At 37.1% G+C, this 15,993-nt stretch overlaps 1 long non-coding RNA gene across 2 annotated transcripts in view; it reads left to right on the plus strand.

The window, feature by feature from the left end:
- LOC138924202 (uncharacterized) overlaps window positions 1-11,221 on the plus strand; it is a 92,360-nt gene extending 81,139 nt beyond the window's left edge. For both annotated transcript variants that reach the window (XR_011438960.1, XR_011438963.1), the window contains one exon: window positions 10,795-11,221. This is a non-coding gene — a long non-coding RNA (uncharacterized lncRNA). The remainder of the gene's footprint in view (window positions 1-10,794) is intronic.
- The last annotated feature ends 4,772 nt before the right edge of the window (window positions 11,222-15,993 follow it).

The following is a 15,993-nucleotide window of genomic DNA, read 5'->3' on the forward strand; positions in this document are numbered from 1 at the left end:
CCAGATTTAACCAGATAGACTCCTGTTTGGGTTTAAACTTTCCTATCTTATTAATAAGATTAATTTGATTCTGACAAAGTAAGCCACAATCATTTTCCCCTTTCTAGATATCTTCTCAGCCATGCTCTCCATAAATGATGTCTGGCGGTGTCCAAATGATGCCAAATATGTGGATGGAAAATGAAGAATGTGGACAAACTTCCAGATGTCCCAGATGACTAGATATTTGGTATCATGTAGGCATAACCATCCAGATCACTGGCTTTTTTAAAAAAAGTTATTTTTCATCTCGGTGTTTTGGAGTTAGGCAAACACATGCAATTTCCAACTTGCATCACTCTGTCCTTTTTTTCTTTCACACTATTACCAAAGCTTGTGGTCTCTGCTTTTCTCCCCTTTCTCCTTCCCTGTATTCATACTGCACATCCAATCTTAACATCTACCATAAAATCATGGCCTAGAAGGTGGGGAGGGGCAGTGTAGGGGGCATAGTTTTTGGGAGTAAGATCTGAGCAGAGTGGTAGTCCTGGCAGGGTTGCTAATTAGCTCTTTTTCTATGGTATGGCATACAACTTTGGATTTCAACCAGGTATCTGCATTTCTCGAAAAGAACTAGACCTACTTTCAGGTGAAAATATTGATCCCCCTGAAGAAAAAGCCTTTAGTTTTTGTTTGTCAGCTTTCTGCTGAACTTGAAAAAAAAATCTCACTCTTAAAATATAAGCAGCAGATTAATAACCTTTTCCTTCTTCATATGTAGTGTTTCAAGCATACAATTCTCGCTTAAATAAGATCATAAACTATCTTTACTATAGGTTCTTGCTAGAGAATTACCTCATGAGATATTGGCAATTCAGCATCTGCTAGAGGTTTGTTCAAACATCTCATATTCATCTAGAATGTTAGGTTGTTTTTTTTTTAAGTAGTCAAGTCATTTTGCCCATCTTCTTAGAGTGATGCCTTCCCTGAGTTGCACATAAATGGTCTGAACCCAGTGACTCATGAATGTCCGCAGGGAAACATTAGGGCAAAGTGTGTACTGCTTTGCTAAAACTGTAGTTGAAGTGACTTTTTTCACAATAACCTTATGAAAAGACCATGCACTACTTTCTGACTTGAGATTAGTTTCTAGAAGAAGTTTTGTCACTGAAAACTGGTGCTTGTCTTTTCTCTTAGCAGAAAAGGAAAACTGTTTGCCCAGTGCATGTCCTGTTGGACCTCAGCTACCAGAAAGCTGTCTCTAACTTGTCATCGGTACTGAGCATCTCAGGGACGTGAGAGCATCTGTTCTCTTTGCCGACTTTGGAAAAGAGGCTTTCAACCCTAGTGGCATGTTAACATTTTCTGAGCAGTTTTAAAAAAATACTGAAGCCTGAGATCCACCCCAGAAATTCTGATTTAATTGATTTTGGCTTACAGCTTATTTGGAAAATCCTTTTGGAAATTGGTGGAACAGATATACATAATAAACAAACTATATTCAATCTTATGTTCAGAATGAGATCGGAGATACATAAATATATACAGAATGCAAATAACCAAGCAAAGAAACTGGCAAGGAGGACAAGCCACTTAACCTGCCAGGCTTTGCTTCCTCATTGTAATCACCAGGGCCCCGTCTGCTGCTGGGCCTCATGGTGGTCTGGGGTTCCCCGCCAGCCTCCCTTAGTCCTCTGCCTCTCATCCACCAATTGGCCCAATCTTCTGTACCTCGGATAATCTTTTATGCCTGCTGTTTCCATTCTCCCTTTCTCAAGGCCCTCAAATGACTTCCCATTAGCTTCTGGGTCATATTCAAATTATTACCTATTGGTTTCAAGGCCTTTAGTCAAGCAATCCCTTTTTATGTCACTTTTAATCTCTCCCCTTCCTGCTCCCTTTGTGGCTGTCAGAATCTTCACCAAGCAATCCTTGTTACTTTGTCTCTCTCTCTCTCTTATGAGCACTGCTTGCTTCAGCCTACAAGGGAAAACTTTCTAGATTATGTGCACCTGACTTAGCCATCTTTCCCGCCATCCTAGTGTTGAACATTTCCCACAAACCTTGGCTACTACTGGTTTTGATAACCGTATAACCAGGTTTTGCTGGCCTGAGGAAAACCCAAAAGTCACCGGTCTGTTGTCCAGGAACCCCTCTAACTCAAACCATTTAGAGGTGACCAAACAGAGGAAGGTATTAAAAAAACAGAGATGATGTAATTTGTATTCTCTGCACACTATCCAGGTCTGCTGGTGGTTCCCCTAAACCATTAATCAATAAATCAATTGTCTTCTCTCTCCTCTTGCATATGTTTCTTTACCAGTACTCAGTAAGATCTTAAAATGGAAACAGAATAATCTAGTACTCTAGATTTGGGGCTCATGCAATTAATTTCTTGTTGCAAAATATTCCTTGCAAGAAGGAATGCAAGAACCAAATTGTCATTGCAACATGAATTCAGATCTTCTGAGACAGATTTCCTAGCTTCTCAATGCAATTGACAATGGGTCACCACATCTCCTGTTTTAAGTTTATTTTCTAATTGTCCATCAGATAAAAAGGGAAGAAAGAAATTCGCCTTACATATCTTGTAGCCTCTGGGCATCTTCCCCTACACAAAGCAAGCATTCGGTACATATGTTTTGGATGAAGTGAAACCATCCTCAAAGCTTTTTTATTTCTTGGACTACTAGTAACAGAGTCACTGGTTAGGGATTGCGTGTGTGAGGGAGTGTGTGTGTGTGTGTTTGTGTGTAGGGCGTGCCTTTTAAAGCTCAGGTTCTGGGGCTGTACACTAGATTTACTGAATTTTAACAAGCACTGAGGGAATTTTTATGTACATTAACATAAAAATTTAACATTTGAAAACCACTGCCTCATGATAATATTCAGATGTACTCTGTTATAAATTTTACCCAGCATTTGGAATATATTAGCTCAGATAAAATAAGTACCCAATTAAGGCCTTTTCCTACAGCTCACACTTCCACCCACATGCTACAATCTGCAGTTACCAAGACTCTAAGAAGTCGGTCTTGTACCTAAGTCTTCTGTTTGCAACATCCATCACTATAGGAGTAGAATCAGAGTCAATTTCAGTGTGGTCCAGCCTGCTAATGAGCTAACTTGTATCTTTAGTTCTTTTTCAGTCCTGATGTTCTATCCTTAACCGTCAAATGGAGGAAATAAAACAGCATGCTACACCAAGTATTATAAACTTTTTTAATTCGCAGAGACTTCGTATTTTAAAGACAATATATGAAAATGGCAATATATTCAAATTTATACTGATTTGAAGCTAACAACCATCAACAACTATAATGCAATAAGAAATAATGTTAAGAAGGATGAGAATAGAGATTCTGACTGTCCTAATAAAATGTTCCTTTTTATGTTATTCCTGAATAACATAAAATGTAAAGCAAATGTATCATTTTTATGCCCAATGGGGCCAGTGCTTATGCTGGTTGCTTTCTGGCTTGTGTTGGGCTGCTTGGGATCACTCCACTGGGAAGAGATTAAGGTGCTATTGGGGGAAACAATGGGGAAATAAAAAAGAGCCAGAAATATCACATTCACACTCATTTACTTTTAAAATCATATTGATGATTTCACTGAAATTTTATATCCCTTAGAGAATTCTACGGCTTACATTGGAAATAGCCACCCCCTGCTTTGGCTGCCCAACCCTGGGTCCCTGGAGGACTAACTCTGTCATTGGGAATTTACATTGCATGTTGACCACCCAACTGGAAAATTCACAGTTTACTAGTGGTTTTAAACTCTGTCTAGTTGACGGGTTCTCAAAGACCTTTCATACTTTGGAGAAAGAGAAAGGCAGAACCAAATAGAGTTGCTTAAAATAAATGGTTTTGAAGTATGTTTGATGAATTGTGAACTTTTTGAGTGAGCTGCCAAATACAGGATATCTGTCTACTTATCTAGCTATTTCTGGAATGGCATGCATGTCTTGGGGTTATTGTGGACATCAATAGGGGTAATCCATTGCAAAGTGCTTAATGCTGTGCTTGGTATGTAGAAGGTACCCAAAAGATAACTCTTTCTATTATTGCTGTCTTTACTGCTATTTCTATGATTAACTATACTTTCAATATATAAAAATATACAATATACGGTGTAATTTAAAGCCAGGTTAGATTTCAAAACTGAATACTTGAAAACTTCAATGATTGGCTCCCAAGGCAATTGTTGAGAGTGTGGCGCACTCTACAGGGCCCAGCCTCCCTTGACATAATTGATAAAATCCGATGTCTGCTATACCTAGAGGAGCAGGCAGAGATTTTACAAGATGGTGAAAAGGAAAAGCCATCTTTGTGTTCTGGTTCTACCTGACTGGGGGTGAGATTTCCTCTTGGTGTGAGTATTAGGCCACCAGAGGGGCAAAGCCTCCTCTCCCTGAAACACGGCCCCATGTGTAGAATGACTTTCAGTTCCAATGACTCCTTTATAGTGTTCTTTTATTTTTTTCAATGCATTGCTTTTATTTTTGTCAACAAACTGTGTCATTTATGGTAAGAAAGCTCCTGTTGTTCGGGGTCTTTATCAGAGTTCCTACAAATCAGGTTAATTGGTGATCAACAGAGCTTTTCTGCCTTTAATGAGGCCTAGTAGCCCAAGGCAAGGGCCTACCTCTTGATAAGGGACTTTCTTTTTTCTTATTCTGAACTCTTTGATCACTTAAAAAAAAAAAAACCTAGGAAGAACAACCACCGGGAATGTCATTGTTTTTTAATTGCCTGATTACCAAATGTTGGAGATAAAAGATAGATGTTCTCAATTAATAACATTTACATAGATTAGCATCACTAACAAGCCTCATTAGTAGCTGCTGATTTTTGTTTAGATGGGGCCCCATGTCATTTGCTCTCTCTCTGGTTGTGCAATCGAATGCACCTTTAGTATGAGAAAACATTGCCTTCTAATCTATTTCCATTAATCAAACAGTAAGACGTTTTTAATACCCAGTCAGGTTTTTAATTAATTAAAAGTTAATATTACCTAGTATAGATTTAATGAAAGGTTTCATATGTTAATAAAGTCCAGAAACTGTTTCTAAACTCTGGCTATATTTTATAGAGTGCAAACACCTTCATCGGATTAATCACAACGCAACACGTCTACATTCACATAGATGAGCACCAAGGAGATACAATCCACTTACTGAGTGCCTACCATGTGCCTCACACTTTGCAGGGATTGTCTCCTTCATCTGTCAACAGTCCTGTGGAGAGAATATAAGCATCCCCACTGTACACATGAAAAGGAAGGCTCAGAGAGTTTAGGTGAAGTGCTCAAGATCTGTTGAAGTGCTGAAGACCAAGCTCTGAGTTTAAAGTCCATGTTCAGTGCACTATGTACTGTTTTCCTTACACATATGGGAAAAGGATTCGCTGATATTCTGAGCAGAAGCAAATGTTCAGGGTTACCTAAAACAAACCATGAGTCTCATTTTAGCCCTTATCCTTCATTTTTCAATTTATGAAAATAAATAAAAAATAAAGAACTAAAACGAATCAATAAATATGTTCTTTAAATAAAAGGATTTGAGATATCTAAGTTTATAATGATCTATGAGCATCAAAAATAAAAATAATTTGGGGCCAGCCCCGGTGTCCTAGTGGTTAAGTTCAGCATGCACTACTTTGGCAGGCCAGGTTCAATTCCTGGGTGCAGACCTATACTGCTCTGTTAGTGGCCATGCTGTGCAGGTGGCCCACATACTAAAAAATAGAGGAAGATTGGCATAGGTGTTGGCTCAGGACAGATATTCTTGAGCAAAAAAAGAAAAAAAACCACAACTAAAAATCTGAAGCTTAAAGATCACAAAATACATATACCGTAAGGGGATAGATATGCTATGTTTGTCAAAAGAGGTTTTTTTCCCCAAAATATTTTGATAAGAATATAAAATTATTCTTTTTTGCATCTTATGGGAAGAAAGTACATGTGTAATGTCATAAATATTTCAGGCAGAAACAAAATGTTTTCAGACTCTCTAAGATATCAACTTAAATTTCTTACAAAAAAGAATATGGAAGGCATAGAATGGATTAAAAAACAATCAATAATTAATTAAAACTTCAAGGGAGAGACACACTTCAAAAGACTAAAGAAAGACATCCTAATACGTATCTCAATTTTTTAAAATGTTGATATTTGTAGTGCAAAAAGAGACAGGAGACAGACTTTTCCACCACTATTTTAAGAGAGTGCTGATATAAACCACTAACTCCATGTAAACGTAATAAGTAAAATTTCATAAGAGACATATCAGGGAAAATTTTCCTAAAAGATTAGGTCTTTATTTTATTTTACTTGGAGTAAGACAGGTTTCTTTGCAATTAATAAGAAAAAAATGACAATTCTAAAATCCTATGGCACAATCTTATCAACATTTTCTATTTGAGTTTATAAAGCCTAGAATAAGTAGCGTAAATGAGAGGAAAGCATGTGATTCCACATAGGCATCTGGTCCATTATCCCATCATAGAGTTCAATTTAGGGTGGATACAATATGTCAGTGTATTTCCTTCATGCTTGCAGCACCTGTCAACGACACCCTGAAACAATTTTATTAATTTTCCTCTCTCCTTATTTCTCCCCGTTCCTACCACTCTATTCAACTACTCTTCTTAGGATCATTGATGAACTCCAAATGACAATATCTGACTCTCTCTTTGTCTCTCTTGATCTCTTGGCAGCATTTGGCACAACTAATCTTTCCCTCTCCTTGAAATACTTTCTTCGTTTGGCTTCTAGGCTACTGCACTCCCCTGGTTCTCCTTTTCAGCCTCTTTTTTTCTGTTCCTCACCTCTAGATGTTGGTGTGCTCAATAAGAGCTCAGTCCTTAGCCCTCTTTCTTTCTATATTTACTCTCCCTGTGTGATCTCATTTACTGCCACTACTCTAGGTACTATCGAAACCATCATTTCTGGGGTTTTCTCCCCAGTCTTGGCCTCTCTTCCAAGCTCCAGATGTCTTATCTAGCTGCTTAGTTTACATCTTCTCCTGCCTGTTTAACAGAGATCTCAAACTTAATATGACTAAATCACAAGTCTTGAGTTTCTGCCTCCTTCTTCAACAACCTCCCACCCCACCCTTCTCCAGTCTTCCCACTCTTAATAAATGACACCACAACCCACCCAATGGATCACAAATAATAAGTCATCCTTGATTCTCCCCACTTCTCACTTTCTCCATATCCAGTCCATCAACAAGCCCTATCCAGTCTGCCTTCAAAATACACCCAGACTTGGATCACTTCTTGGCTTCCTAAAGGCTAACTCCTCGATCTGGACCAGAACTGAACACCTGCAGTGGCTCTTTGATCTCATCTTCCAGCTTTTACTCTTATCCATCCATAGTCTTTTCTCCACATAAAAGAGGGAACTCATAGATGCAAATTGGCTCAAGTTACCTTTCAGTTCCTTCTCCAATGGCTTCCCATCCCCTGAAGAACATCTCTTTATGATGAGCTCCCCTGCCCCCAGACCCCTCCAGTTTTTTTCTCCTACTACTTGCTCAGGGGTTGCTGCTTTCTTGTCTCACAACATTCTGTGTGTTGCTCAAACTGACCAACCACTGCTCAGGCTGATCTTGTGGTTCTTCTCCTTGCTCACTCTCTCCTTCCATTTAGAAATCTGCTCACTCCCTCAGAGATTCCTCAGACCATTTTCTCTCTTTTTCTTTTTCAGCTTAACTGAGATATAATTGACATAAAAAGTTGTGTAAGTTTAAGGTGTGCAACATGTTGATTCGATAAATGTATATATTTCAAAATGATTACCACCATAGTGTTAGCGAACACCTCCATCATGTCACATAATTACCATTTCCTCTATGTGGAGAGAACATTTAAGATCCACTCTCTTAGCAATTTTCAAGTGTTATTAACTATAATCACCCTACTGTACATTAGATCACCAGAACTTATTCATCTTATAACTGGAATTTTGTACCCTTGAACAACATCATCTTCCCATTTCCCCCACCCCCAAGCTCTTGATAACCACGACTCATCTCTCTGTTTCTATGAGTTCAGCTTTTTTTAGATTCCACATATAAATGATATCATACAGTGTTTCTCTTTCTCTGTCTGACTTATTTCACTCAGCATTATGACCTCAAGTTTCATCCATGTTGTTGCAAATAGCAGGATTTCCTTCTTTCTCACGGCTGAATAATATTCCATTGTTGATGGACACTTAGATTGTCTCCATATCTTGGCTATTGTGAATAATGCTGCATGAACATGGGAGTGCAGGTACCCCTTTGAGATCTTGTTTTCATTTCCTTTGTATATATAACCAGAAGTGGGATTGCTGGGTCATATGTTAGTTCTATTTTTAATTTTTTGAGGAACCTTCATACTGCTTTCCATAGTGGCTGCACAAATTTACATTAATGCCAACAGTTCACGAGGCCAGATCATTTCCCCTTTATTCCACCCCTTACTGTGCTTCATTTTCTTTATGATATTTATCACTATGCTACTTTTTTGTTTAGTCTTATAACTCTAGTACCTAAAGTAGTGTCTGGCAATAGTATATGCAAAATAAATATACCTTCAATGAATAACTGAATTATCACCAAGTTTGAGATGAAGAAATTAATATACACAGAGATTGAAACCTCCCTGAAGTTCTATGATTGGGGGAGCTTACTATGTACCTACCTCTTCTGTCTTGGAGGGCTCCATTTAAGCCCTTGATAGTGGCTGAGGTGCTGCATACCCCAGAAAGAGTCCCTGAAGCTGCCTTCATAGCCCTGGAGACCACTTGGGCTGTGCCTTCTGCCCCTCCATTTCAATCCCTCTTGTATTTGTGATGCTGTGAACCTGGTTTCTCTTTTCTGCCTAGTCAGATGAGCAACAACCCTGCTCGATAAACAGGTCAGATTCCCAGGAGGGCAGTTCAGACTTGTTAGACTTAGTCATTCTATGTGTCTTTCTGCCTGGCTTTTACATTTCCATATGGTTAGACTTGTACATTGATGGATCTCACTTCTGTTGTGTTAGAGAAATAGGATAGTACACTTGGATTTTTAACCTTCATTATAGGATTCCAATGTTAGCCTTAATTGATGGCTATGCAGTCATGATGTGGAGTCCATTTATAATGCTTTAGAACTCAATTTTTCTTTATTAGTGCATACTTTGGAACATTCTTGTTCTAAATCTATCATAAAATGTGTTATTACTTATTTGCTTAAACTCTAAAAGTTTGTCCATAAGCCTAAAGCATATTTCGATTGTACATAAAAGGTAGTAGCTTTGCAGAAATTAAAAAAAATAAGAAAACTATATATTCCAGTTAGGTCAATTTGACATTTCTGATTTGGCTTGCATTTAAAGAATAAAGTTCATGTTTTATTATGAAATAAATACATGCTCATCTTAGAAAATAAGGGAAAAAAGCAGAAAATAGAAGGATCAGTTCCATTTGGTCCCACTCTATGTAGAGAATCACTATTGATAGGTATGTGTATTTCCACCTCTTATATTTTCTATGTATTCAAAACATAATTGTGACTTTATGAGACATATATATTCTATATGAATAAAATTTTTTATTCTATAAGAATAAAAAATAACGTGTACTTTTTCTGATTATAAAAATAATGCATGATTATTGTATAAAATTTGGAAAGTAAAAGAACCTATAAATCTATGTTTTTAATTATAAAAGTTACACATAATCATTATAGAAAATTGGGCTATTTTATAAAAATGAACATAAAAGTCATCCAGAATTCCACTCAACAGAATAAATATATTATTTACATTTGATATATGCCATTCCAGGCATTTTATGTTGTGTATATTTATATGCATACATAACTATATATAAATAATTTAAGCTCTAGAGGAGAACATACCGTATATATGAATATTTATGCTTAAGCATCATTTGTACAGCAAAATCCGAGTCCTACTCAAAGATGACATGAAGAAGGGCGAAATGACAGAAATATCTGCTATAGGTGGTTTGTTTGTCTTTTCCAATTAAAAAAATAAAACCAACGAAATGGCTGTAAAATGTGAAGTTTAACACCACAGAAAATCATTACTTGAATTCCTTGGCAGTGAAATTAGACAGTCTGTCGTCCAGGTAATTCTATCCTGTTCTGGGGAAAATAATTTTTTTTTTTTTGTCTAACAATTTTCTTGGCACATTTTCCCAAGCTGTTGAGTCATTGTTAGATTGTGGGGTTTTTTTGACCTAGATTTTTAAGAAAATGATAAAATGTATTATGTTTTTTAAAAGTTAAAAAAATCTGAGCGTCCTTTAAGGCAACAGCTACTCCTATTCATTTTTGTATTTCCAGGACTTAGCTCAAACCTGTCTTAATATATATTTATTGAAAGGAATGAGTCAAATAAAATATCATTTGTAAAGTGCTATTGATATCTTTATTGTTCTCTTTTTTTTTTTTTTTAAAGATTTTATTTTTTCCTTTTTCTCCCCAAAGCCCCCCCGGTACATAGTTGTATATTCTTCGTTGTGGGTCCTTCTAGTTGTGGTATGTGGGACGCCGCCTCAGCGTGGTTTGATGAGCAGTGTCATGTCTGTGCCCAGGATTCGAACCAAGGAAACACTGGGCCGCCTGCAGCGGAGCGCGCGAACTTAACCACTCGGCCACGGGGCCAGCCCCTATTGTTCTCTTTTAATGATAAAATTAAAACACACTGGTTGTGAAATTTCAAATGGTACAAACGTATTTAACTCAGAAGGTGAAAATATCTATAAAATTGGGTCATTGTGAATGCTTTTGTTTTGTTTCTTTCATTTTAGCTCTGCTATGTAACTAGAAGAGTGGACACTCCAAGAGCTCACACCTGTTTTAGCTCTGCCTGAGCAACTGGGCAGTCATGGCTACTCAAAGTTCATCAGTAGGACTTCAGAATGAACTACCGGCATTTGTATCCCACCTCCAGATCTTTGGGTAAGAGAATGGATCCCTGCTGAAACAACCGGGAAACTTCTGGCTTATTGCTTGGCCTGAAGACATACAGCTCAACCTCTTCACTTGCTTTCTCTGACCCTAAGTTTTCACTTGTACAAATACTTTCTTCCTACTAAAGAAAAACACTTTTTTTCCCCAATCAATGTGCTTCTCTGGAAAGATCATGGAATAAAGAAACAGACATAAAATCCAGCTGATATAATCACTTTGGTGGATCTTGGATTTTATGTTGGTACAATAAATCTTTTTACTTTTGATGAATGAAATAAGTAGTTTTTGTGACAGAAGTTATAGCCAGGCTCTCTATGTATTATGCAAACTTGAACATATATGTACACATCTTGACTCTTGAAATTAGCTTGCTTCTTTAATTAGTTATCTAATAAAGACAGCAGTCCTTATTCTCAGACTATAGTGTCAGAGGTGGATACAGCAAAAATCTCCTTTTCTAGTTAACATTTTATTGAATGATGAGTTGCTAAAAAAAAAAAAAAGAGCTATTTAAATTCCCTCATAAGGAAACATCAACCTGGAAAATAAAACCATGCAATCTTCTAGAGCCTCAAGGGGCTAAGTGTTTCTCCTAAGATCACTCACCCAAGATTAGGACCCAGTTCTCCTGGATCCCACACAATTGCACTTTTGACTCCACCATTGGGCTGGTTGCATTGGTAATGGTTGATAACTAAGCTTTGACAATTCCTGAAGCCATCATCAGGGTTTTTACCATAGGCTGTGGGGACCCAAGCTAAGTATACTCATGAAACCATTTGGGAGAAGAAGAATTATACCAGCTGACAAGTTTAAGGTGGTTAAAGAAGATATTAACTTTTTAAAGTACATTCTACATTTTTCATGTTGATGTCAATAGTCAACAGATTGGACTACTTTTGTCTTCAGAAGCTATAGTTTGTTAGTTGGGCAACTAGATAAACATCTTTTTATAACTCTACCCTCACCAACTTCTACGTGACCCTCAGTTCAATAACATTAAAGTGAGTAGTTTATAGTATTCTGTAATGCATTAATCTAGATTTATACACTCAAATAAAAAATTTGATTCAAAAGAAATCACTGAGAAACTGTGATGTGTTGAGACTTATTCTGAACAAAGTGCATCAGGAGTTGAGTCTTTGAATGAGTCTTTGCTGTGGTCCTGGTTTGGACCCCCCAGTTTTTTCTCTTACTAGGTGTGTGACCTAAGAGGGTTACTCACATTTCCTAAGTCTCAGGTTCCTCACCTGAAAAGTGGGAGAGTAATGATACTCATCTCAGAGAGTCATGGTGAAGATTAAGTGAGATATAGTGTATACAATGCTTAGCACAGTTCTTTCCATATATTATTCACTCAATAAACAGTAGCTACTAACAAATAATAATGGATGGCTCTATATAGCCCATAACTAGTATTAATATGATTAGGTATTAGGATATATGAGACAATCCAGACTGCGACTTGCTATAGAGACACTGGTGGAAAAATGCTTTAGACTGAAAACTGGTCACAGGGACCAACTTCCTGTTGACAATTATGATGGACTTTATAGGGTTAATGGATTGTGGCTGCCCCCTTTGGTATAGAATATTGAATCTTCCAGTCTATTATCTCCCTCTGTTTCTGTGTTTGAAATGTACAGAAGCTAAAATATAATTAAAATTAGCTAAAATAATTCTTATTCTTCTCTAGGCCCAGTGGCCCCCTGCTCTGCTGTGCTTCAGGTCATTAACGCCCCTGACATCCATGAGTGCTCCTGGTGCACGCTTCCACCCACTTGCCTGATAAGGGTATTCAGTGATGACATTGGATTTGGAGGTTGAAAGTCTTGCCTCAGGCCTTGGAATTAGGTACATGGAAGTCACTTGAGTATGAAATTCTTTAAAGTCTTTCAATGTATTTATTCATTAGCCTTGGATGTTTGCAAAAACATTGCTAATCTGGTAAGTTTTTTAGAAATTCAGTACACTTTTAAAAACATGGCTATGAATATCATGCAATTAAAACAAACGGAATCACTCAGAATGTTGAGAAATGATCCCAACAAAATAAAAAGGTTTAATTTCATCGGGGAATTTCTAATTAATGATGTTTGGGTGGGTTTTAAATTCCCTGACCACATTCCTACTATTCTTACTCACCACTTGGGGAAGATTTAAGCCTTAGGGCATCTTTTAGATGAATACTAGTAGCCACATTTATGCTGAATGGAATAGCACCAGTAATGCAATTATAGCAGAAAAGAAACGTCGCATTCCCAGGATACTCACTCAAACTCCATTACAATGTCCCATCCATGTTTCTTTGTTTCATTGTGTTAAAGAGTAATAGCAAATGGCTAACACAAAGTATAAAACAAAGTCTTCATTTAGCATTTCCCTGGGACAATCAAAGAAGCTCTCTCTTGTTTCTTTGTGGGTGCTGTTGAGCGCTGATATTTGCAACTACTTTTCTAACCAATGATTTCAACAGCAGAGTAGAAAGGAGGGTGACTTACCTGTAAAGCTACATTGGGCTGATCTTTCAGTAGCAAACCTGGGTAAGATGCATTCAGTTTACCCTGGAATTCCATTGTGGGGTACAAGAGATTATTTGTAGAAGGGTGTTAGTGTCCTAGGGGAGCTGATTTCATTCCGCAGGGTGAGCAGCTTACCTGTACAGGTCAATCTACTCATGGTAGGATTAGATTTCCATTTTGGCTCCCAAGAATCTCTGAAACCTCTCACTATGCTGGCACATAAGGGGGGATTTTCTTAAGATAGGTGGAGACCCAGTAGAAAAGAAGTTACTATAAAGATTAAAGGGGAAAAAAACGTGCATGGTGGTTCAAAGGGTTACAAGCCAAAAGAAGTGTGTCCACATAGTCTTCCATGCTCTAAACAGCTCTAGAGAAGTGAATTTTTGGAAATTACCACTTTAAATGTATGATTTCTAGTTCAGAGACTCTGGCTTTGTGACACCCTAAATTGCCTTTATTTGTTGCAGGGGTGCTGTGAAATTCTTAAATTCAAGTTACCTTTAATTAATTAGATAAATAATATGTATATGTCTATATGGACTCTTAGTGATATTTTGGAAGGACAAGTTCTTTTAAAGCAACCTAAATCTGATAAGTTGTGGGGGCATCATAAAAGTTGGGGAACAAGTTAATCTTAACATAGGGAGATTATCTTGGTGATAGAACCAGGATCACAGTAGCTAATTACAGGTTTCAATGATGCCATGGCTGCAGATGTATAAATACAGAATTAAAAATACTGAGTGAGAAAATACTATTTAGACATGTATGCATATATTGGCGTGTTATGAAGAAATAAGATATATCTTTAGAATACTTATTAGTAAGCGAGTTAATAAAAACAAAGAAAAACTGTTCAGAGCCTATAAAATCTCTCACTTTCTGTTGCATCCCGTCATTGCACTCTACTATGCCTAAAAGATGATGTTTTATAATATCAACATTATCCAAAGATTGCCCAACATCTGGAATCAGCACAGACAATGTTCTAAAGACTCAGAGTCACAGGCAACAATGTTTTAGAAGTCCTCACTTAGTAGCTGGGATGAGATTGAGAAATAGGTATTTTTTAGAAAGTTCTAAAAGTGGTGGTTCTGATATGCAGCTGGGTTCAGCAATTCTGGACCTTGCCTCTTGCCATCAAAAATTCAAAAACAAAAAAAATCTAAGCAAGGTAGTTCAATAAGAAAAATTAGTAGTTATGTTTGTTTGACAAAGGATTTTAGGTAGATTAGAAAATCTATTTCAGAAAATCCTGAGTAGCAGCATAGTAATTCATAGCAACCAGTGAAAGCATGCTTGGTAAAATGTCTAGGTGTGAGTGACATAATCTGTTTTGTTTTGTTATTTTAGAAAGCAGCAAGTGGTTGGGTTACTGCTTGGGTTTCCATTTAATTTTTTTGAGCCCCAATTTTCTTATCTCTTGGGAGGAGATTGGTTGGTCTTCTGACACCAACCAACAATGATTCTAGGAATCTATGATACGGCATTTTTTAAATGATGGAAAAATGCAAACTAGTGGCTGTATTTACTCAGGCATGTGTCTGAAAGGAGTCAGGAGAAGATGTCCCTATTTTGAAAAGAAGATATCTCAGAAAAAAAGAAAAGAAAGCAAGAGAAGAAGAAGAATATATTGAGCATTAACCTATATGAACTCTACGCCAGGTCCAGTACTAAGCACATTACATAAATTATTATTTAATTTTAATCTTCATGCAAACCCTAAGAGGACAGGTAGGTCTACAAAATGAGAAAACCAAGGTGTAGCAAGGTTAAGTTCTGTTCTCAGGACACATGCTAATGAGCGGCAGGGTGGGAATTCAAACCAAGAAGGTTGACTTTGTGCTCTGAACTGCAATATATTTTGGCATCAAAATACAAACATTTGACAATGTAGATGGTTTAATAGATAACTACAGACACTGCCCAGTGCTCCCTTTAGATGACAGTAGTGCTTATTTTGAAGGAAATTCATAATTATTTTCTCTGTAATTTCTTCTGTCCTCCCCTCCTCTATAATACCTCAGAGCTGTGGGAGATGATAAGGTTTGAAAAGCACTCCTTGTTTGAAAGCTTACCAACATGGTTTCAAATATCAACCTTATTAAAGTGCACCTTGCTGCCAAATGGCTTTACAAAATTTTTCTTCCATCTATGACATATTACTTGCTATGGTTAGATCATGAGCTTGTTAAAAGTTTGACAGCTTTCCTTTTGATAATTATGCTGAAATTATGGTTCCAATGATTGAAGAAGTCAAAGCATTAAATAACATGGACATCATTAAAGAGGAAAAAAATTATTATTTAATTAGGTGACTACTCTTTCTATTGTTACTTTATTTTCAAGTTCCGTGGAAATAGGATCCCTGCTGTTTGCAGTTTCTGGCTATCTTTATTCCCTTCATTATTAATTCCTTTTACCCCTCTCCCTCTAATCAGCCTCAGTGTCATGTACTGGGAAGGCTGGTTTCATTGCACATTTTATTTTGGATTCCAGGGTGACTAGTAGACC

The sequence above is a fragment of the Equus caballus genome, chromosome 1 (assembly GCF_041296265.1).
Source record: "Equus caballus isolate H_3958 breed thoroughbred chromosome 1, TB-T2T, whole genome shotgun sequence".
Lineage (NCBI taxonomy): Eukaryota > Metazoa > Chordata > Mammalia > Perissodactyla > Equidae > Equus > Equus caballus.